This window comes from Perca flavescens, chromosome 14 (genome assembly GCF_004354835.1).
Source record: "Perca flavescens isolate YP-PL-M2 chromosome 14, PFLA_1.0, whole genome shotgun sequence".
NCBI lineage: Eukaryota > Metazoa > Chordata > Actinopteri > Perciformes > Percidae > Perca > Perca flavescens.
In genome coordinates this window covers 19,530,339-19,554,038 of record NC_041344.1, presented here as the reverse complement: position 1 = coordinate 19,554,038, position 23,700 = coordinate 19,530,339, and the positions used below count along the sequence as shown (strand labels likewise).

The 23,700-nt window shown below is 41.5% G+C and overlaps 1 protein-coding gene across 1 annotated transcript in view; it reads left to right on the top strand.

The window, feature by feature from the left end:
• The first annotated feature begins 1,773 nt into the window (after positions 1 to 1,773).
• The window catches only part of elmo1 (engulfment and cell motility 1 (ced-12 homolog, C. elegans)), a 111,474-nt gene continuing 89,547 nt past the window's right edge, over positions 1,774 to 23,700 (top strand). The window contains exon 1 of the mRNA XM_028597334.1: positions 1,774 to 2,019. The gene's annotated coding sequence lies outside the window, so the exon portion shown is untranslated. The remainder of the gene's footprint in view (positions 2,020 to 23,700) is intronic.

The following is a 23,700-nucleotide window of genomic DNA, read 5'->3' as shown; positions in this document are numbered from 1 at the left end:
ACTGTATCATATACTGACCATATGGGATGGCTTAAAACCACTCTTCTGCCTCTTTGCAGTCTCAGATAAAAAGATTACATCCAATGTGACCTCAAAATGATTTTGTTTCCACATTTAAGGGTGGAATAATTTTGACTTAAGTCAGTTTACTATCAAAATCTACTGCTACACCTAATTGTTGTGAGTCAAATAATCAGTTTGCTTTCTGTTATTTTTGTATCAGACCTACTTGCCTTCACAGCCTGTGTTAATGGAGGAACCAGGCTGTCATTTAGGCAGAGAGAAAAACAAATATTTCTGCTGGGTGTGTTGCTCCACATTATTTATCAGGGCGGACAGGGTTCCTGTATTAATCCTCCTACTGCTGAGTGGAGACAAGGATGAGCTGCAGGACTGTCTGCTATACACTGTTCATTCCCTCTTAAACACACACACACCCTGAGTTTAATATCAGAAACAGTCTGTAATCACTGACAGAATTAAAGGGAAGTGGCCTCATGTGGCTCAGTTCCGCTGTGCTCTGTGATAGTCCCATATCTTGTCCTGTACAATGAAATCCAATGAAACTATAATATTATGCTGTGTAGGACCTCTTTTGAGCTATATTAAAATGGTTCCCAACATAATGTAACATTAGAAGGTCAAATCTTACCCTCCAAACAGTTCTGTGTGAATGTGCGGAGACCAGTGAACGTTCAATAACCATGAATTATTGAAGTCATTGTTCCTGTTTGCCTTCCCCTCCTGGCTGCAAGATTGGAGGCAGTCACATCTTTGTGTCAACCATCATGGAGAGAAAAGACGTGGCATCTAATTGTTTGTTTTGCTTTATTTACTAGGCTAAATTTGTTGAGATAGTGTAGGCAAGGCTGCTTTCCATAGGGGAGCTCAGGGTCAGTATTTTTTATTTTTTATAACCATAGCTACACATCTTTATATGCAACTTGTTAAAATTGCATCACAGAAATCGTGCTATTTACAATTGACCATCAGTTAACACATATTTAACCTTTCTTGACAGCTTAATGTTTATCTGCTTATTACTATCCTATATTAACTATAGTGCTTAGATTATTGGTAAAAATAAAAATACTGTTTAGATTTTTGGGTGAAAAGAGCAGTTGAAGTCTAAACTGTACTTTCCCCAGTGTGGACGGCATTAATGAGGAGTGGTCGGTAAGTGGTCTGGAAATGTCAAATTGTAACTTCCCAGGTTGAAATGGATTAAACTCATTTCCAAATGCCATTTCATGATTTATGTAAAGCACTTTGAACTGCCCTGTTTTTGAAAGGGCTATAGCCTATGCGACATGCCTTTCCTTTGCCTAAATCTTTAATGTACAAGAAAACAGAAGTTGAATGGTGTCAGACAGAAGTTCATGATAAGACTGGTTATAACCACTGACCTAAAAATGTAAAGAAACAGTTATACACTTTTGTCTCATAATCAACGAACATGTCAGTGTGCTTCTTGATGTGCCTACAGGTTAAACTTCACTCATAGCCTACCTGTTTTCTTAAATTATAACTGACCAAAGTATAACAACTTTACATATTAGCCTACTCACAACGTATTATAATATCAAGGTGAGTCCTTTTAATACCTTTGATTAGTTTTACGGTGAGAAACGACTCGGTTATGGAGTCACGCTTGTGAACCGACTCCAGAGCTGATAAAACAAAAGTAGCTTACTGACTTCTTTATTTTAAACTGGATGAAATGAAATGAAATGATGACCACCGTCCACTCGTTAACCAGTGACTCAGTGAGAGCAGCCGCGGGCTGCCATGTATTCATGCAGCCTCTGTCTGGCTTCACCAAGCCAGCCAGCAGACGGCAGAAGAAGAAAAGAGGAAGTGGAAACATCAGCACTATCTCTACAGCAGAGGAGAGACGGAGGGAGAAAACACTGAGTGACACACACACATATACACACACACACACACACACACAGTCACAACACACGAACTCCGGACATCAGTGCTTAATAGTGGAGAGAAGTGTCCTCGCTTCGTCAGGTTTGTCAAACCACGCTTTCTTCTCTTCCACATTTTTGGTGTTGAGCATTATTTTTAGCTTAACTTCCTTTGTGTTTTGTGCTAAATGTTGAGGATTCATGATATTTAGGGCTGCGTTTACAGCCTCAGCAAGCGTTTCTGTTTTCTGTGTGTTACATTGCAGCGAGACAATGCTGTGTTTCTTCTCGCCTTTTCTCTCTGAATGTCTTTCTTGCCTGTCTTTACTTTTGTGAAGTGGCCATAGCGGCTTTGGGCGCTGCTCTTTTTAGTGACATGTCTGATTAAAGCACCGCAGCCCGCTCCGCTTTCACACACGTATAGACACGCACAACTGCAGTGAAATCAAACTAAAATTAGTCGCCGTGCTCTTTTACTTCTGGTTTGTTAAACAAGTGCGCGTTAAAGGCTGCAAGTTGTGTTGTGTTCGCAGCAGATAACGCCGAGGCTGCTGCTGCAGCTCCCCGGCTTGTTTGTTCAGTGCATGTTCGCTTGATGCAAAAAGTGGTGCGTTTAAAGATGCCTCCGTTTTCCCCACACTGCTAATTAAAGAGCTGCTTTAACGCTGTGTGTTGCAGCCCAGCATGCGTGGCCACATCGTCTGCCTGTGTTTAGGAGAGAGAAGGCTAGAGAGCATATATGTGGTGTTTGAGCTCCGTACTCGGAAAAGCAAAGATGTCAAAATGCGTTATAATCTGACAAAAACTTAACATACCAACTCCCCTTTCAAACCTGTAGCCTACATCAGGGGTTCCCAAAAGTTTTCATCTGACCCCTAATTCCTGTGCGTTAGATCAGGTCGGTGTTTCCCAAACTTTCCCAACCCAAACCCCTTAAAACGAAGCGATCAACACTTGCGACCCTTAACACTGGTTGCATAGGTCTTTGGGGGTCTTTTTGGGATTTAATAATTCACACTGTTGTTTCTGCTTTGTTATCCTAATGATTGTTGCAGTGCCCCTCAGAATTAGCTTGAAGCCCCTCACTCTATGATAACCACTGCATTATAGACCCTATGTTTGAAAATATTGTGTCCTATGTAGCTCTCTTTGTAGACATTTTGTTATTTTTATTCTAACAATATCCTAGAAATACTAACGCAGTACATCAGTGCTTTACAACCAGTGGTAGGTGTACACCAGGGGGTACTTCTGCTGTTACCAGGGGCTACATGGAAACATTGTGGAGTAGCTCAACTAATTTGAAAACAGATTTGTTTGAAATAAAATATATCCATATTATTGAGGAAAATAAATATGCAAATAGGATTACAAATTGGTGTAATGCTGAATTTTAGTACATTTATATCCACAATAACCTAACCGCAATGGCAGGCCAAGTTTCAGTCGATTCATGTTGCAATTAACAGTGTTTGAAATATAGTCAACAGAGAAAAGTCTAAATTGATAGCTAAAAGTGATGAATAAATGGTTGAAAGTGTGAAATCTAGTGGTAGTACAAATGTAAACTCGACCAGACCTACTAAAAAAAGAGACCAAAGCTAAACAGCAATAATTCCAGGATTACTATGTCTTGTATGGTTTGACGTGTGCAGCCACTGATCTACCGCAGTCGCTGTGTTTTCTCTGCAGTGAAATATTTTTTTAACAATTTCATGAAGCCATCCCATCTATCGAAAGGGTTCTTGGGAATCACTCTGTAGATGACAAATGACAAAAAAAAGAGCCCCTGGTCGTCCGTAGACCCCACTTTGAGAACCCTTGCTCCATATTTCCTCTGTGATCACAGCATTGGTCTGTGGCACACAGCATGCTTCAGCTCTCTCCTCCTCACATCAGTGCAGCCTGGGGGCTACGCTGTCTTCTCTCGGCCCCTCCAGGCGGTTTCTGATGGAGCGAGAGCCGGTTTACATGCCCTGTTAGCCACTAAAGACGTCCCTGTAGCGATGGAGCTGCATGCGTGCCGGCATCACCGTGTCAACTCGACAATTAACACAGGCAAACATAGCCTAGATACAGAAGCACAAGCGCAGCCATGCAGCCATGACATACGGACAGTTCTTAAGAGCTTGTCGACAAGGGAATGTATGGGGTTTTGGTTTCAAGTGCCACTCTGGGAGTATCATCGAGGTAAAAAGTTAATAGTAGTTATGGCATAGGATATGGAGTGTTATTTGATGCAAGTTTCTATCAGGGTGACGCATACTTGAACTGAGAGATTCTGTGTTGCATTGTGAGGTTTTGGCCTATACAAGCACGCTGTCTATGTGACTGTGGTCGATAGTGGGTTAGAGATTGATGTTTGGTTTTGGATTCAAGTCTGGCACAGCTTTAGCAGTCAAGGAAGAAACGCAATTTTCAACTTATACTTTGGAGCAGACCACTAACTGTAGCGCACTCTCCCATTAAACTGGTATGTGAAGTTTAGTGTCTGCACAGCGTTGGCCAGTTGCTGTCCGGTTCAGAACTGAAGCGTGCCAGAAGCGTTCCATTTCAGTTTTACAGCCACCTGAGGGACCTACATGTCAGAAGGAATGCACACACATGCGAAAAAAAAGTTTTATTAGCCACAGCAAACCTCCATTTCTTGTTAGCTGGCTTGCCCAAATAAATATTTTTTTATCCCTACAGGGTCTTAAAAATCAGCAAAATAGAAATGGTGTTGCAACACTAAAGTAAATGAAAAGTGAGAAGGTAAAATATGGCAGCCTTGATTTGCACCATAAGTGATGGAATTAAACTTTAGCGCTTTGGTGTTTTGTTTCAAATAGTGGAACAAAATCCAGGAAATCAGATTAGTGGAAAGAGGCAGAGATGGAGAGGCTGCTTTAAGTACTTTTTGGGAGAGGATAGGAGCTTGCCCTCACTTATTGAGTTGCATCACATACAAGATCCTGTTTTTGTATCTGTTTGACACTGCCTACTGTTTGGCTTCCTCTCACCACCTCCTGAAGTGCAACCTTGTCAATTTCTGCCTCCTCTCGCCTGTCAGAGCCCCCTCCCTTCCCCTTGCAGCTTGTTATCTCTGAGCTGTTTCTCTCATTAGCTTACTCTCTTACACTTGCTTTTTCTCACATGCTATCTTACTGTCGCTCTCATTTTAGCATCTCTCTATCCCCATCTCTCCCACTGTCTTCTAATTTGCTCACTCTCACATTGGCAAGCACTGACTCCACCATCTACTCTTTCACTCTCAGTTCTTGCTCCCTGAGGGAAATGGAGGTATGTAAATTGTTTTCTCTTGATGTATGCGGTCTGCTATCTGTCCATCTTAATTGACTCATTTCCCCCTTTTTCTCCTAAAAGCTCAGAATTGCAGAATTTAAGTGAGACCAAAAACGTCAGGGGCCCAAGGGTTCCTGTCATCTCTCTGTCCCTTTCTATGTCTTTTGGTGCTAACATCCATTGAGAATGATAAACTACTTACCATTGCATGTACTGGTATCTATGCTTGCAGTACAAACTGGTGTAAGCTTGTCCTTTGGCAACTTGAGGTTAGATTAATTTGCATTTCCAAATGGGATAAATGTTGCCTTGCATAATTGCTCCCTGTGGTACTAAGTTAATTAAAACAGCAGGTAGGTACTGAAGGTGCGATGGGAAAGTGCCAGACAGCCAGACAGACATAGGTGGGTGAGAAGAGATCTCATAGGTACTGCTGCCATGTTCTGTTCTTTAGTTTACTGATTATTACAAGCAGCTCTTTCACGGGTAAAAAAAAGAAGATGAGAAACTGATCAAACTTGTTGTTTTATGACACACAGTGCTCTTGTAGCAGTTGCACATGGGAATATGCCTATGAATGTATTCAACCTTTTACCCTGTGCTTCTATAAATGTATATGTTTTGTTCCTCGGGCACCGAGTCCATCCATTGTTAGAATATTAATCAGTTTAAGAGGAGAGCATCCGCAGGCATGTTTTTCAGTCCACGTCTAGACTTCATGCGCAGTGATCAGCCCTAGATGACCCAGAAACTGATATAGTTCCCTCTGCGTGCTTGCTCTGCCCGCTGCATTCCAGCTGTGGTACTGCCGCAGAGCTCTGTAAATATTGAGTGAGAGGTTAGCCAGCTCTCTTGGTCTTTGTGCATTTGTGGTGTTTAGCATTTCTCAGCTAAGAGCCGCTCAGCCTCTGAGCCTACTGACCCAGTAGGATAAATGGTTCAGTAGTCTCTCCTGGTCTAACCAGTGTATCCTCACTTCAGCTGTGTGAGAGACCTGAACTGACTTTACACTTAGAGTTTGGTTCTTTGTAAGGATTGTCCAGTTGTGTGCGGGTGTTAGGGTCTGCTAACTAGACCGTATGCAGCTGTTGTAGGATTGTGCGTATGCGTTAGTGGCGCTAACATCACACCGTGTGTAATTTGTGGCATATTTGCACATTTGCTGCAGAGATCTGCCAAATTTCAGTGCTGTGTTGCTGTCATCATGTTTTTGCCTGCATCATTTTCACGATAGCTGCATGCTGGTGTTTCAATATGACCCAGGTGCTAAACAGCTGTAACCTAATTGTGTGTGTGTGTGTGTGTGTGTGTGTGTGTTTCTTAGCCCTTTAGGTGGTGTGTAATAGTATGGGTCATCACTTGATCTCTATGTTTCCATCTGTCTGTACATCTATGCAGGGTTCATCCATGAGTTCGTCCATCCATGTTGCCTTTTTTCGTCTTTCTCCTTGTCGATGAAAATATGTGTGTGTGTGTGTGTGTGTGTGTGTGTGTGTGTGTGTGTGTGTGTGTGTGTGTAGCACTTTATCACTACATTGCTGTTTTATTTGTAATTTTCCACACTGTGTATCGCTTAGAAAAACTAAGTGCACTTAGTGTGAGCCGAACGGTAACACCCAAATGATGTGCATCAGACTATAAGGGCAGGCAGGAGGTGTCATGGTCCCTGGAGCATAAATGTTGGGCTTTATGATGCTAGCTTGCTGTGAAAAAAATCAAATGTCAGAATTTCTTTTTTTTTTTTTTTTTTTAAAGCAAAACCAAAGTAGGAAACTAGATTCACTGCTCTGCTTCATGTAGATTAAAATTGCAAAAACAATTGCATTAGAGTATTTGGAGCAGAGTCCTCACTGCATGCTACAAAAATGGGGAAATAGTCACTCCTCAAATTGTTCTGAAAGATCCACATTCCCATTAAAAAAAAAAAGACAGAAAAATAAGGCATAAGTATCATGAGAAATGCCTTGATAAAATAATCAAAAGGCAGTTGTGGTCTCGGCCGGTCTTGAAATAAAATTCTGAGTCCCCTTTATCGGAGACCTGAGACAAAGCCGGTTGACAAAAAATGCGGTTGATTCCGAGATGAGACCGAGTCCTTCAAAAAGTGGTCTTGGGACCGGTCTCCAGACCAAGACCAATCTTGAAGTACTACAACACTGCCTAGAGATGGTTATCCATAGAGCCTAGTAGATCAACTGTTTCTGAAATCAACCAGCCAGTCTGGCACCAACAACAATGCCTCGTTCACTTAAATCACCTTTCTTCCCAAATCTGATGCTTTGTTTGGACTTCAGCAGATCGTAAGAGTGATATGTTATGTGTCTCACTTAGCCCTTTAGGTGGTTGTAATCGTATGGGTCATCGCTTGAGCTCTATGTTTCTGTTCATATAGATGGTTGCCGTCAAGCTCCCCTGTGTCCATCAGTCACTGTTTGTGAGCTATGAGTCACATGTTGAAGTCAAGGTCCAATCAGAGAACTGCCCCACAGACTTATTTGTTTCTTATTTTATCTTTTAATTCCCAACATATTCTCTCTCTCTCTCTCTCTCTCTCTCTCTCTCTCTCTCTCTCTCTCTCTCTCTCTCTCTCTCTCTCTCTTTTTTCTTGTACTCCCGGTCTTCTTTTTTTTTTCTTTCTATCCAAGCAAGTATTATGCAGTCTCAATTTGCTTAGATTTATGGATTGGTTAGAAAATTACTCTGTTAACACATAATTTATTCCTTGCTGTGACTGGAAGAGAAGCACAAAATAAACACTGGCAAAATATCTAACTGTGTAATCTTTGATAGTTTTGCCTAAAGGCCGGGACAGTCTGGTGAGGTCAGTGACTCTTATCTGTTCGGTGTGTCCCGTGCTGTCGAAGGTCTAGGGGGCTGTCGCCGTTCATTTTGGCCGACCTGACATGTTCAGTCGGCAGCCGGGACTCACCTGGAAATGGCGAGCGGAATGAGCGTGACTAGAGTCTCTCAAAATCTGACACAAATCTTTTAAACTGACCTTTGTTGAGCTGAAATGAAGACCGATTCAGGAACTGCATGGCCTATTTCTCGCTTAAAATGTTTTCACAAACATGTTTCAGTGAACTATTTTAGTACAAAATGAGATTGTATTCTGAACGGCTGCCATGGCAGTCTGGTTTTGAATTTCCGGAGAAAACAAACCCATGTGACGCGTTCGTTCAATCAGCTGCTGGTTTTCATTTCTTGGGCAACAATACAAAGTAGCGCCGCCTGCTGCTATGCAGACGTATTACGTTTCTCAAGTCCGTGTCGCCTCAGTGTGTCCCGAGGCAGTTTTTTGGACCTCGGGGGACGCGACTGATCATTTCCACTGGCTTTTCTGCCGAGGGTCGGCCGTCTGGTTGGTGTGTAACCACTTTAACAGGCTTCACTACAAAAACGCACCTTTTTAAGATACTTTTCCCCACTTGTTTGGTTATGGCTGCAGCAAGCTTGTTCATTTCAACTTATTTCTGTCCGGAAGACTTGAGGTTAGACTGAAGAAAAGAGGTGCAACAACATATCTAAACATATTTCATAATTAATGCACCGGGTTGAGATTAAGGATTTGAACCCATTCTGTCACGACGCAGGCCTCTGCGATGTCAACGTGCCGCAGCAGTATTTTCCGTGAGACTAGTCAAGGCTACCTCAAGAGTGAGGGGATTGAGGAGGAGTGGGGGGGCCTCTCATAACATGCCAAGGTCACCTGCTCGCTCGTTCTCTCTGGCTGGGGAACTGCAAGCCTTGGATTGAAGGTGTGTTGCCTCTGCTTTATGTCAGGGCTGCCCCTGAGTCTCTGAATAAATCAAAACACAGAAGGACATTCAAAAACAAGACACTTTGATATCTCCCTCTCTCTTGCTCTTCCTTTTGCTCTCAGACTCTGTCTTCATGTCTCCCTTGTAAGACTTCACTAGCTGATTCCCCCCCCTTTCCTTAATTTCTCAATATTGTCTCACATTTTCATACCCTGTATCTATTTTTCTGCCTCCTCTCCATTTTTCACTTATATGTTCTCACCAGAACTTTCCATCTAAATAACTCTGTATACACGTATTGCTCAGTTCCTGATCCTCGCTGCCCACATATTGACCAGCAGCAGTGTTCAACAGGGCATCTGGAATATATTGACGGTGGTCGTCTCTCCTGCTGCTACTTTTAAGCTCAGTAGCAGCCTGAAGTATGTTTCTGTTGGCTCCAACCAGCCAGTAGAAACAAGCCATAATCACTCTCACACCCTGACACTGTCTTTCATCACCTGTTAAATGTGATCTGTGGCTGCTGTGTAATTCATCTGGAAAACCACCACTGCATGCCATGAAGAAGACCTTTAGGTCCAGCAAAGCCTTGCTCAGGGGTGTGTTGATGCCCTCAAAGGGTGAACAGGTGAAGCTTAACCAGAGAGCTCATTGGATAGCTCCTATTTTCTTTACTCTGTGCAAGGAGCGACATTTCAACTTGTCCTTGTTTCCAGTTTTGTTTCCACAATGTTTGAAAATGTTTTTTTTAAATGAGTTTCTTTTAATTTACGGTTATCATGCATGTCAGACAAATAAATGGATGCTCATTACACATACAAACAATTCATCAATCCTTTATTAGTCTCTTTTTTCTGCCTGATTGGGAGCTGAGTAATTGTAACCACATATGAGGCTGTTGGCAAACCAATATTAGTAAAATGTAGTAAAGAGTATTTCTGTTGTGAAGACACCCATAGGACACCCACTGAGCAGATTGCCCATCTGTAAACCACGTGCCTAACCCGGTGTCATCCTGGCTGGTCCATGCTGGCTACACATCAGTGTTTTCCGTTTCCTGTGGATGTTGCACGTTGTCAGTGTGCCCAGCCCTTATCTTCTTCCCAGCTAAAAAAACTGTAGAATAACATGGTTCAGCTTCGCTGGGTTCAGCATGGCTCTCCATTCAGAGAAGTGGGGTATTGTATTGTAGTGGCGGGCTAGCTGGGTTTAATGTTGCCTTCGGGGCTTGTTGCAATGTCTGTTCTTTTGTTGTCTGGAATGCAAGCTTAACACTCTGTTTGTATTTTTGTTTATGTCCAACTTGTCTGGTAGCATTTTAAAGCCCAGACAGTGCCATTGAAGAAAGGCACAGGAAATACCAATGGCAACTGGAGAGCTACCGGATGCATTACAGTCTTCAGACGTGGTGAATGTTCGTTATATATATATACAAAGCAGGAGGTTTCAGAAGTAGATGTTTAGTACAATTGAACATGCCTCTTTTGAACAAAGGGTGGAAGGTGAGCCACTTCCTGTCAATATCTGCATACTGCATATGAACCAACCATTTCCTGTTGACAGAAAGTGTGAAGAGAAAGGTCAAGACGTGCAGGCACAACCCAATGTAATGTGGTTAGTCGTTAATGTTTTTCAGTATGTAATACAGGACAAGTTGACAAGTGAAACATGTTATCTGATATCTGTTTCCATGTACTCAGTGAATGGATGTATGAGGGCTGCTATGCACCGATTACATCATCCAATGACATCGTACCCACAGCAATGAAAGCCTGGCCTAAGGAATGCCCTCCACTTGTGTTTCTCCTACCCTCTCGCCCCCCCTCCCCCCTCTTTCTCCATCTCTCTGTTTCACATAAATGTGGTTTACATGCAATTAATCCATAAAAGGCAAAAGTTATTTGAATTCTATGCTCCAGTCCATAAATAGCACGACTTCAGCCCATTTCTCGTTGCTGCCTTGATACCACAAGCGAAGCCCCCACCCACTGTTTTACTATAACTTGACAATAATAAGGCAACCACGAGCAAAGCCTCAATGAATGGCCTCGAAGGACTCGGGCTAGGCACGCAGGAGGGATGAAAGTGTTTTAGCAGCGGCCAGTCACCACACTGCTAGGGTGGAGGCCGAGCAGGCATCGGCACTGGCTCGCGACTGACCTGCCAGACAGGGCTGGAGCCTGTCAGTGGGTAAACCTAGCGAGGGGAGGGCATGGGTGTAGCATATGGTTAAAAAAAGACGCAGGGGATAAATAAATAATAGGAAGGCTATGGAGAGTGGGAGGCTGAGGGCAGTGTTTTAGGGGTTAGCTAATTAATGGGTGAGCCCAAAGATTGGGCATTGGGGCATCTGTCAGGAGAGGGGAGGGAGTTGTGGTGAAATGAAGTGGAGGCAGGGCAGAGTCTCAGTAGGCAGGAAAGAGCAAAAGAACAATGACACGCATCTGTGTGAGACCGTATTCTAGAAGACAGACAGAATAGAATGGAAAATATTTTGAATATCCAGTATATTATTTGTAGCAAGCATGAGCTCATGTGTTGTGGCTGCGTGCAGTGGTGTGATACTGATGAGCCGTTGGTGGTGGTGGTGATGAATAACATTGTGCCTCCAACAGTGCAGTCAGTCAGTATGGTGGATAGGCAAAGAGCACCCAGCAGGGAGGAAGAGAGTGTTTTGGTAAAGCCAGGTCCTGAAGCCACCCAAGACGTGTGGCGGTGGGTGTGTTTGCATGTGTGGAATTAAGGGTAGCTTGATGTATAGCCACAGCTGGGGGTGCTATGGGAGGGGACGGAGAGACAGCTGGCAGAGCAAAGGGTGTGCGTAACGAGGAGCGAGTGTGACAGCCACAGTGACTCCTTTGTTCCCACTCAGTTGTGCCAGTCACCTCGAGTAGATGGCTGATCTGTGAAGTGACTGAATCCTTTCCCAGCAGCTAGACCAGATACACAAGCTAGCATTACACTAGCTCTCTCCTCAGCGTGAACGTGTGACTCTATACCACAGAGAGCTGGCAATGGCAGCAGGAGATTTCAACAAGATAGCACATAACCATCTTCCGTAATGTCAGTGCACCCGTAGAGCACTTATTACGCTTGTGATGATAGTCATCAGTGTGAACATAATTGTGGCGCCTGCAACACTGAACAGAAGCCTACTCGCTATATGCTTAGGTAATGAGTGTTGTTGAGGGCCTGTGTTGTCTCCTGAGTTGTGGTTTAATAAGGGGAGTTATGTTTGCTCAGTGCTGTATGTGTGCAGTGGTCCTGTGTGTGGCTTCTGGATGAAATGCTATGAAATGCTGCTACTGTGTGCGTCAAGTCTATGAAGATGCAAGGTCACTAGAGACAGCTTACTCCACCTTTTTCTTTTATTAAACCTGTCTGGTGTGTGTGTGTTCACATGGGCATTTATCTTTCTTAGCACGTTAATTTTCAGTCCTTAGAATGCCGGTAGCCTCTGTCTCTGAAAGCTCTACACTAAAGCGTCCACTCTCATACCGCCATTGAGTGTTCCAGTTATTTCTATTTTTCAGGAGTTCAATAAGCCTTTTCAGCTCCTGACTTCTCTTCCTCTGAGTATCTGAACCATTTAGTTCAAGTAGGACAAGTAAAAATAGCCAAAAATCAATCCCAAATGTTCTTGGGCTCTTCGCACATCTCGATCTAGGCTAGAACACCCCAACAGGGGATAGAGTGACACAGCATTCAAAGATGGGCGGAATGAATGGCAGACTGGCACTTTAGAAGAGGGCATGTTCATTAAAAAATGTGACTGGTAGGAGTGATTCGGGCCTTGACACACTTTAAAAGCCATTAAAGAGGCAGCGGCGGATTATGGTTTGTTGAGTTATGATGATATAACCTCTTGGTTATTACATGCTTCAGCGGCGATGTTAATCCTCTGAGCTATTGAATTTAGCTAAGCGGAGTCCATGTTTCCATTAAAAGATGTATATGGCGTGTACACATTGCAGTGGGAGTTCACAGCAGCGCAAATTATCGGTAGCGCAGAAATGTCACATACTTTAAAGTGAAAAGAGATAGCACAGAAAGACCTGTGGGGCTAAAGAGCAATGTGTGTTTATCAGCAGGCGGGCTAAAGGCAATCACAGATCTTCAGATACATTTTTTTAATGTAGGGCTCATTCATATAATTTTTTCCAGATCAACTACAAGCATGCTACACAAGCCAATATTTTAAAGGTGTTAGATTTTTTTTATTATATGCCATTGTTCTCATCAAATTAAAAATGTACTGTATGTAGTATTGAAACTCCCAGCATCAGCTCACTTTAGCTTTAACAACTGATGTTATTGTTGCTTCAGCCGTAATATTAATGATAGAATTGAACACACAAGGGCTGCATGATTTATTTATATTAATACCTTTCATGCATCTCGTTCTCACATGAAAATGATTCTGTGGTATTTTCAGGCAACATCATGGCATCAAAACAAGGTGTGTGTGTGTGTGTGTGTGTGTGTGTGTGTGTGTGTGTGTGTGTGTGTGTGTGTGTGTGTGTGTGTGTGTGTGTGTGTGTGTGTGTGTGTGTGTGTGTGTGTGTGTGTGTGTGTGTGCATAACAACCATACTACTAATGCAACGTTTCTAAGAATCATCAACTCTGATTTCATCTAATGTCTATCACATAGCATATCGAAGCACTTCTACAGCAGCGGTGTTCAGTTTTTGTGTGTTGGCCCTGTCCTTGCAAGACACCAAACGTATCACAAACGTTTTGTCCATTGGAGTTTCATGGGAAAACCTGCACTGCAATGCAAACACTTTGACAGAATATACACCAACATCCTGTGTGTTCGACTGTATCGTCTCTCCCTGATACCAGAATGTCTGAAAGCAATCCTGGTTGTGTATGTTTGTCTAAGCGCTGACCAGAATGAAAGCCTGGCCTTGGTGGCTCAACAATCATTTGCAATGGAAACTCCCTGACCCGGGATGCACGATCCTTCACATCCCATTTAACTCAATGGAGCACATGTCAGCCCTGCCAGCACTGTGAGCAGAGGGAGTTAAGCTGCTATAATGTAACAGAGCAGGTCTGAAAAAGCTCTCTAGTCATCAGCTAACCAGTAGCCTCTTTAAACCCCACTGACTGTAGGTATAACTGTTATCCTTTTTTTAGTGCTCTGTTACAAGTACATGCTCAGTGTATAATGGAACTTTTTTTAACAGTGGCTGGTGGATACCTGCAAATCATCTTTGTGAATTGCCAAATTGAAAACTTCTTTTTCACAACCTCCATGGTAGCTGTTTCCAGTGCAAAACTTTACCATACGTTTATCCATAAAAAAAAAAAAAAAAATGGTATAGTAAAGTTTAGCATAAACACTACTTCACAGTTAAATTTAGAGTCCCCCAAACTCAAATGTGTTTTGATTATTGTTGCGCCACTTGGGTGTTTGTGCAGAGTTTGACTCTTTTTACCTTTTGTTTTCACATTCATCTGCTGAAGAGGAAAATTTCTTTGTGCTCACCCTAAATCTTAGTTTAAGATGTGTAGGTACGAGCAGGATTTTGTGACATCACAACTAATTTGTAATATTTTGCAATATGTAAGTTGCAGAGATGTGATGTGGAGACCTTGAAACTTCCAACGCGCGCATACGCGCGTGCGAACACACACACACACACACACACACACACACACACACACACACACACACACACACACACACACACACACACACACACACACACACACACACTGTGAAATAAGAGACATCTTTTTTTCAGAAGTTTAACTTTTGAAGAAAGCAATATTTACATATTCATAGATTATGGCTTTTTAATAAGGGAGAAAAAGTAGATGTATTTTTAAACTAGGTAAAATTAATTTTTTTGTGGGAAAAAAACCCACATCCGACAAATTCCAAGCATAGCATTTTTTCTGTATTATTATTATTATTATTATTATTATTATTATTATTATTATTATTATTATCATTATCATTATTATTTAGTACGTATAGTATTAGTATGTATACATCTTAAGACATGTCTTTAGGGGAGTGATGCTGCAGCCTCTTCAACAAGATCAATTAGTGTGCCTGCTCAGACTTCATGTTTGAACACCTTACATAATTTCTTTCTTATGACCAAGAAAGTTATATTATGTTATATTTTCCTATGTTGTTTGGTGGGGGCATAGGTAGGTAACGGGGACAAGGAGATGAAGCACTCAAAAAGTGAACACAGAGTTTTTTTTGTGGTGTTGATAAGGCCCAACATTTCCACCCTGGTTTCAATCCCTCCATCTGTGTTCATTCATTTTGAAAAGAGACGTGTTAAACAAGATGGGCACCCTAACATATGAAGAGTTGTTACCTCACTCTACCATAGAAAAGTGTTCTTTTCTTTCTAAAATGGGTGGAACTAAGCCTTTAGCTACAGTATTGTTTTTGCATAATCCTCACTGCTCTATTCTGGGACTTCCACACAACTCATGCCTGGTCGGCAGAGTGCTCTGCTCTTTTTGTGGCTCTGTGGGTGTGTGTGTGCAAGTAACTTCCCAAAGCACCTGCCTGTTTGATTTTCAATTAGCACACAGAAGACATGCAATCATTATCTTTCTCATGAACAGCGCTAATCCAGTTAAGGGATGGAAGTCCCTCAAGAGCTGTATTTGGTTAGCTGGGATGTGATAACCTCTGTCTGTGTTTCATGAATAAGAAGCCACGCAGAGGGGAGTTTTACAGTTGTTGTCATTTGCTTGTGTATACAATTGTGGTTGTGTGAGCATTATTTCCATAGTAACATTTTGTCCGGTACTCCCCCCCGCTGTCAGGGGTGTAATTTTAACACTTTGAGGAAGTGGGATTTCAGCCTTTTTCCTTTTCTAAACTCTTGGTAGAATCGAAAGATTTGCGCTTAACCCTGCTGAATAGAATGGTAAGGACAACACAGTGAATGACTATGACTAATTTCTTCCTTTTTTTTTTAAGATCGCTTTTTTTCTTTAAAGTACTAAGCGTATAGCAACTTGATTTGCCAACTGCTGCTTTTGTAAGGAGTATTTTTTTATTTCCGTAAGAGTTTTTATGCTCCAGACTAGCAGGCATGTGGTGGATAAAACATGCCTATCAGACATGTAATGCTATGTTGGAGAAGAGTTATTGATTTGCCCTGCAGTAACACGGTTTGATTAGTTACACAATGTGAAAACTGGAGCTGCTCATAACTGAATGTCGGTCTGTTTTTTTTCAATGAAAGCCAAGCTACATAACAACATGAAATGTGTCAGTGTTTTTATAGACAAAGGCAGTTTATGTTTATGTGTTTGTTTGCCTTCTCTGAAATGTACCCACTTGGAATGAGAGGGAGGGAGAGAGAGAGAGAGAGAGAGAGAGAGAGAGAGAGAGAGAGAGAGAAAGAGAGAGAGATGCTCTGATGAGAAATGCTCAAGGTCACTTTATGATGGAGGCGTTTTTCTGCTTGTGAATGAAGAATTCAGTGCTGGTCCCTTCTGATGCTACGCCTCCCGCCTCCTCACACACACACACACACACACACACACACACACACACACACACATACACACATACAAGCTTCACAGTTAGACAATGGGACTATAGACCGGTTTCCATGACTTCCCTCTCTAACCAACCAAAAAGCACCATTCATCCCCGTCTCGGTCACCGGACCTAGAAGGGTTTTTGTGTGGTCCATCCTCTCTATACGTTCTCACACACGAACACAAACACTTTTTCAGGATGGCTTGTTCTTTGAAGCGTGGCCCCAGAGGCTCCAATCATTGTCTGCCATGATCAGTAAGGGAGAAGCTCTGGTCAAACTCATTTTAACACACACACACACACACACACACACACACACACACACACACACACACACACACACACACACACACACACACACAGCAATTTAACACTAATCTGAAAAGCAGTTTAGAACTTGATGTACCCCCTTAGCCCTGTCAGATGAACTCAAGTACCACCTCATCAACACCACCCATCATGTTCCAAATGTGTTGATTTTTTTTTATGCATTACTTTTAGTTATTTCAACCATATATCATTTATTTTATTAATACACACACAAACATACACACATATATACACACAGAGACACTATCTACATACTTTATACCAGGGGCCTTTATATATAGCTTTTTAGTGCATAGAATACTAAGCTATTAAAATAATAATTGTCGGCATGATTTAAAAAAAAAATCATCTTTTTTATGTTACACATACATGTGGCACAGTGATCCCTTATGATTAACTGTATCTGTGAATGGCTATCTTAGTGACTAGCTAGGCCAGTCATCCTAACATTACTGGGGATTTATATTCGCTAATAATATGTTGGATTCATGTTAAGACATTTACATTTGCACTTTGATGTTGTGTTTCTCTACATCACAAATGTGGTGTCTTTGGTAACAAGGCACACCTTTGTTGGGTTTCTTTTGACTCTCTTAAGCTCGCTGCAGTTCTCAGCACTCGTTTCATATTTTATGATATCAAAAAAAGCTTTGCTTTTGATGATAAAGTAGGGAAGGTTTAAGATTTTACAGTCTGATAATGTCTTTATTTTTTTTTACTACTTTTCATACTTTTGTATCTCCCATGTGGTAATATTTTGCCAAGAATTGCAACAGAATTTTGGTAATTTACAATGGTTTGAATTCTTTGTTGCACATTATTCGAATATGTTGCACTTATTAGAATGAGCTTTGACTAAATAGCATTGTTTTTGCTTCCTGCCGAGAGTCATAAAATGATTAAACATTTTTAATCAAACTCTGATGTAAGAAAGGGAATAAGCTTATTTCTTTGATACAAGTTTGTTTGATGACTAAATAAATTCTTGGCTATAAATACTACACTATTATAAAAAGTCAGTCTCATTTTAAAACTTAAAAATGTCCTCAGTTTAGAGAACATAAAAGGTTTCAGACTACTTCTCCAATGAAATGTATTTATAAGACAACACACTAGTGTCCAGTGTCAGTTCTGGAGTAAATTTACACCACAAAAAATTTGGGTGAATCCCCTCCCATGATAATTAGATTCATACACTGCTGTTGTTTTGAGTATTATGGCAGTCACATTCCAGTTTGTTCCTTTAAGCATCCAGGCTCTTGTTTCCAGCTTTGTCCTAATGGTCCAGCTATGTAAGTTGATTACACCAAAGACCCAACGAGCCTGCAGCCAGACCAGCCATTGTGGAGTCTTCTAGGGACGCGCATAGCTGACATTTTCATTTCCCCAAGCCACATCTCTAGCTGAGGTAATTTAAGGTTTAGAAACCACTGTTATAAGCCTTAGAATTTAATCTGAGGTCCGTAAAAGCCTTCTGGTGAAGATCAGAAGAGACGAGTGGTTAAGTGCGCAAAATCTTTTTGGAGGAAATTGTGATGGTGCGGTGTCTTTCAAGGTAATTCTAGCTGTATTCGCAAATCCTAATTTCTAAGCCTGCTTACAACTTAAATAGATACTAATGTCTATTTTCTGATTGCAGAAGTCAACATGTACACAATATGGTACATTGGTTGTTCGCATCACAGCTAGAATCCAACCGTCCCTGCTGCGGAAAAAGAGTTGTGATTGACGACTTTTGAAGACCTCATTGAATTAGGCAGTATTTCAATAACTGAATCCTGAAAAAAATACACTGTGAAGAGTGAGTGTTTGACCTGGATAGGCTCTTTCCAACAGGGCTGAGTAGCCTGAGAGCAGAAGGTCACACTGTCAGTGACTCACCAAGCCTGTGGGCTCTCTCTCACACACACACACACACACACACACACACACACACACACACACACACACACACACACACACACACACACACACACACACACACACACACACACACACACACACACACACACACTTTCTAACTGGCAGTGAAAAGGCTTCCAGGGTAAACACCTAATTGTGCTACTCTTTTCTGTTTTTAAGCTCTCACTGCCGACCTTGATGCTGACTGATATGGAGTTATGTAATGGGGTAGGATGGCATGTTATTTTTAAATCTAAAGAGAAAGGAGATTGTGTTTGAACAGGGCACATAGCTTATTGTGTTTCAGTTAGCGAGGCAATGGAGGAAAAAACAACATGTGTAATAGTCACCTTACATAACACTCTTGAATACGCACGCTGTGAGGGAAGAGGATTAAAATATACGCACCGGGGTATTTTAATGGTACAGGTAATGTTTCATAAGCACTTAAATGTCCAAAAATATCCTGAGTTGATTGATCAGAGAGCAGTGATGAACCTGATTTGTAAACAATGTGTCACCATGTTGGTCTGCTCACTTCTCAGCATTTTGTAACTCAGATGTTTTAATGCTGTAAACACCCAATCAATTAGAATGAAAATCCAAATTAATCGGTCATGACGTTGATAATGGCACTTAGCCATCAAACACTAAACAACTTTATTACTGATCAGTATTGACTGAATGTAGTATTATCAACATATATTACTTAAAGAAATAGTTTTAGGCGTTTTGGGAACCACGGTTATTCCCTTTTTTGCTGAGAGTCAATAAGAAGATCAATACCAATATCAGATCTATGTGGTAAATATTAAGCTGGAGCCAGCAGTTAGCTTAGCTTAGCATAGTACAAAACATGGAAACCGGGAAACGACTAGCCTGGCTCTCTGTCAAAAGGTAACAAAATCCGCCTACCAGATTAGCCCATTCAATTTACTTTTTTTTTTTTTTTTTTTTTCGTCCATACTAAAGGCAAGGCAGCTTTATTTGTATAGCACATTTCAGCAACAGGGCAATTCAAAGTGCTTTACATAAAACATTAAAGAGCAGTTAGAAAACAATTAAAAACAATTTAAAAACATTAATAAACAAATTAAAAACATTAAAAGACAAGAATAAAATTGATAGTGCAGTATAAGAATAAAAGTTACAGTGCAGTATAAGAAATTAAAGTTAATAAAATAGATTATTTAAAGAAAAGCCAAAGTATAAAAATGTTGTAAGAAATGACAACTAAGTGAGCATTAGAGGCACTGGAAGCTAAATCTTGCTACCTTTGGTAAGAGCAGGGCTAGCTGTTTCTCCTTGTTTCTAGTATATTTATGTGAAGCTTAGCTAACTGTTAGCTAGCTTCAACTACGTATTTACGGGACAGACATGACATGTCATATCAATCTTCTCATTTAACTCTCAGCAAGAGAGCGAGTAAGCTTGCTTCCCAAAATTGTTTTAATGTAACTCCTTAATGGAAGTAATATTTGTGAAAAAATGCCCTTGTGAATTAGCAGGTTGGCAGCTTATTACACAAGCATAACATTCACAGCACAACCAGTATAAGCTTGCTGTTTGTTGTCTCCTTTACACCATGCAGGTTTAGATCATTTTTCATCATAGTAGGCAGATCTGTCGGAACCCCCCCCCCCCAGTCCCGCGCCCCACCGCCAAATGTTTTATGTATTAAACGGAACGGACACTTCGCTGCAACACAAACAAATATATTTATTCAGCACTATTCACACACAATGAGGCATATTTTGATTTTGTTTTGATTGAACTGTATTTTTGAGGAACTGTAGGTCTACACAATGAATTTTACAAGAAATTCTTCATAGGGAAACCAAAACCCAAAGTAGGCTATAGTATGAAACCATTCATAATGAAACTAATTGCATATTTGCCTCAGTGATAAAGTTGGTAGCCTTACTGTGTGCATTTGATTTTTCTTGGCTTTTGGAAAAATAACTCCAAGGCTCGGTTATAGGGGAATTCAGAAACAGGTGGCCCATTAATGCGGAGTAGCATACATGCTGCAAGATGGTACCTCTGTGGCCTGGACGGTCATTTTGACCGTTTTTAAATTTATATGTGTAATAACTTTGCTAAATAAAAAAGGTTTTTTTTTTTAAGGTTGTTTTTAGGCTATATACATTACACAAAAGGCAAAGAAAATACAATCACTTTTACCTATTTTGGCCATTTTCGCGGTTTTGTTTTTAATCTTTTGCGTGGTTGAAGATTCATCTTGGTTGCTTCGTAATAATCATAGTCTCTGTCAGAGAAACGTAACTAGCGGTCTCGAGTAACAAGTGTGGGCATTAAGGTGGTAGCCTAAGTGGGCAGAAGAGAGATAGAGAAAGAGGAAGCAGACGTGTTGTAGATGCATGCCGGAGCAGAGTTCGTGGTTATTCATTTTATAACGTCGGCCCTGGAGGTAACCAGTCTCCCCTGGTTTTCTGATCACGGTCGGAAACGAAAAGATGAAGAAAAACCCATTGAACACTTTAACAGCTTATTAACGTGCGCTTGTTTCCCCATGCGCTGATGCGCTCATCTGTTGACATTTCCGAATGCCTTCCTACAGTTGCTTAATAAAAAAGGGCTTTCCACACAAACAAACGTAGCCTACATGTGTTATTAGTATGAGGAAAAGAATTAGATTTTAACTGTGTCGGGCTCGGACATAAATTTCTTAATGCCTGTCGGGCTCGGGCCGGGTTCGGTCACGGCTCTGTCGGATGCGGGCCGGCTCGGACAGAAAAATTCGGCCCGATCCGGACTCTAGTGGGCATCACCGATGGGCCGAAGGCAAAGCCAGAGTCGGTAACGTAGGCTACGGCGTAGATGGACTCTGTTCGGAATCAGAAAAAAAGCACCGGGCGCTCGCTCTGTGAAAGGCGGCGTATGCCTACACGTAGCCTAGATGGCCGGTAGCTGTCTACGTGTTCATATAACTTTATACATGCTACAACTGGCTGGAATCATTACACACATCCTCTCCAAGGAGAGCACAAGCTTTAAAATGTCCCGGAGGAAGTTCATGCAGCAACTGGCAGAGGAGCTGAGAGCGGAGTTTATGGAGAAAAAAAAAAAAGGGAAGCGGCGCACGGTCCGAGCTGCGCTGCGCACCGCAGCAGACACCAAAACGGAGGCAGTGCCAGTTAGGTTAGGTTATAAATGTTAAAATAGCATAGCCTACTTTTAATTGTTATTTGGCTGGAATTATGTTGAATGAATTTCCCCCAATAGGCCTATGTTTCGGGACATGAATGTATGAAATACTCACGGTTTAGCCTACTATGATATGATATCAAGGGCGTTGTATTGAATCAACAGCCACGTGCAATTTAGCTAGCAGGTGAAGGTGAAACTAAAAATGTGCAAGCACTATAGACTAATACAGGCTTAAATGAACTGACAATATAAGTTAGGCTATACGACTTACAGTTCTCAAGTTCTCAATGCACACATGCCATCTCAACCGGGTCCTCCGGACAGCCTGTCTCTTTTTTCTTTCTCCCTTTTCTCTGAGTGGCACGCGTGCCCACTCGCGTTCTGAAGCCCATGTCCGCGCTATTCTGCGACTCTCTAACAATCACTCCTGATAGACGGCTTTTTTTCTGATACCGTGGCGGAAGAAATCTAACCGTGGCGGACTGCCACTTGCTAATCAACATAGAGGAAACACTGTAGTAATTCACTGGACCAATGTGGTGTAAAACTACTGTGAGACAAGCAGGGAGTCAGCAGCACATTAGCCTTTATGACCACGTTCCAATTATTACTTTTACTTTCAAGTATCACAGAGGATAATACGTGGACAATTGCGCAACCCGTGGGCAGCGACACCCAACAAGCAGTGTAACTCTATTTGACATTTCATTCTGTAAGATTGACCCAGGAGTGTTTGGTCTAATTAAGTAACTGCTGTAGCTAGCAGGTTGTGTGTCCATTAACGTTGCCTCTGTGGTCTTCACTGTAGGCTGTGGCTGTTTCCTCTGTAGGGAAAAAAGCGATTTGGACTATATTTTATGTGGGGAGTCTGTTCTTAACTCCTCTCTTTGTCCAATGGAAAATTATGCCACATTTACAGTATGTACCATTTCTGGAAAACTCTACAATCATGTTCTCATGTCTGTGTTTTGAATTAACATCTCTGTAATGTAATCATGCATTACTGTATCATGTGTTGATGTTTGGCAGACAAGGATGTGTGTTGATGATGTTGCTCTGGACTCCAAACTGCAATTTGATGGAGCACTCTTCTGCTGTCATTACATATGGCCCATGATAATTACATTACATGTAGTCCCCCAGTAGTTCAGACTTCCTCCTCAGACTCTTGGTTACTGTTCTGTTTGAGAGCTTGTGTTGCTTTGGGAAGCTGGGCATTGTGCGATCATACACCTACTTTTGAGGTGTTGTTTTGCAAAGTGATTTGGAGTTTGGAAACTAAATCAGGGCCCAGCTTCCTGTTGACTGTAACCATATGTAACACTGTATGTTGAAATGTATGGATCATAACTACTGGAGTTTAACAATTACAAGTAAAGCATGTTACTCATCTTCAAGTGGAATAAATTTGGATGTGGTTTTGAATAATATATGATCCCCTGAGGTGTTGTGGAATTATCTTTGCCTGACAACCTCCTCTGCAAGCAGACTGAGGGAATGTACAGATTCATTTCATGTTTGAAAAAATGGGAAAGACAATCTGTGAATAAGAAAAAGGCTTATGAAACGAGCAAATGACGTCAACACCTGTCGGCTATTATTATCACCTGCATTTTTACATTTTGGGTTTTCAGCTGATACTCTCATCGCGAGCCATTTAGAGTTGAGTGTAACCATTAGCTCAAATTTCACCAACACACATCTGGTAGGGCAGGGGTCAGAGCCACAGCTGAGTGATAATAGTCAAGTCTCTCTTGAATAGTACAAAACGATAACAAAAAACAATTATTTTGATAATTAGTC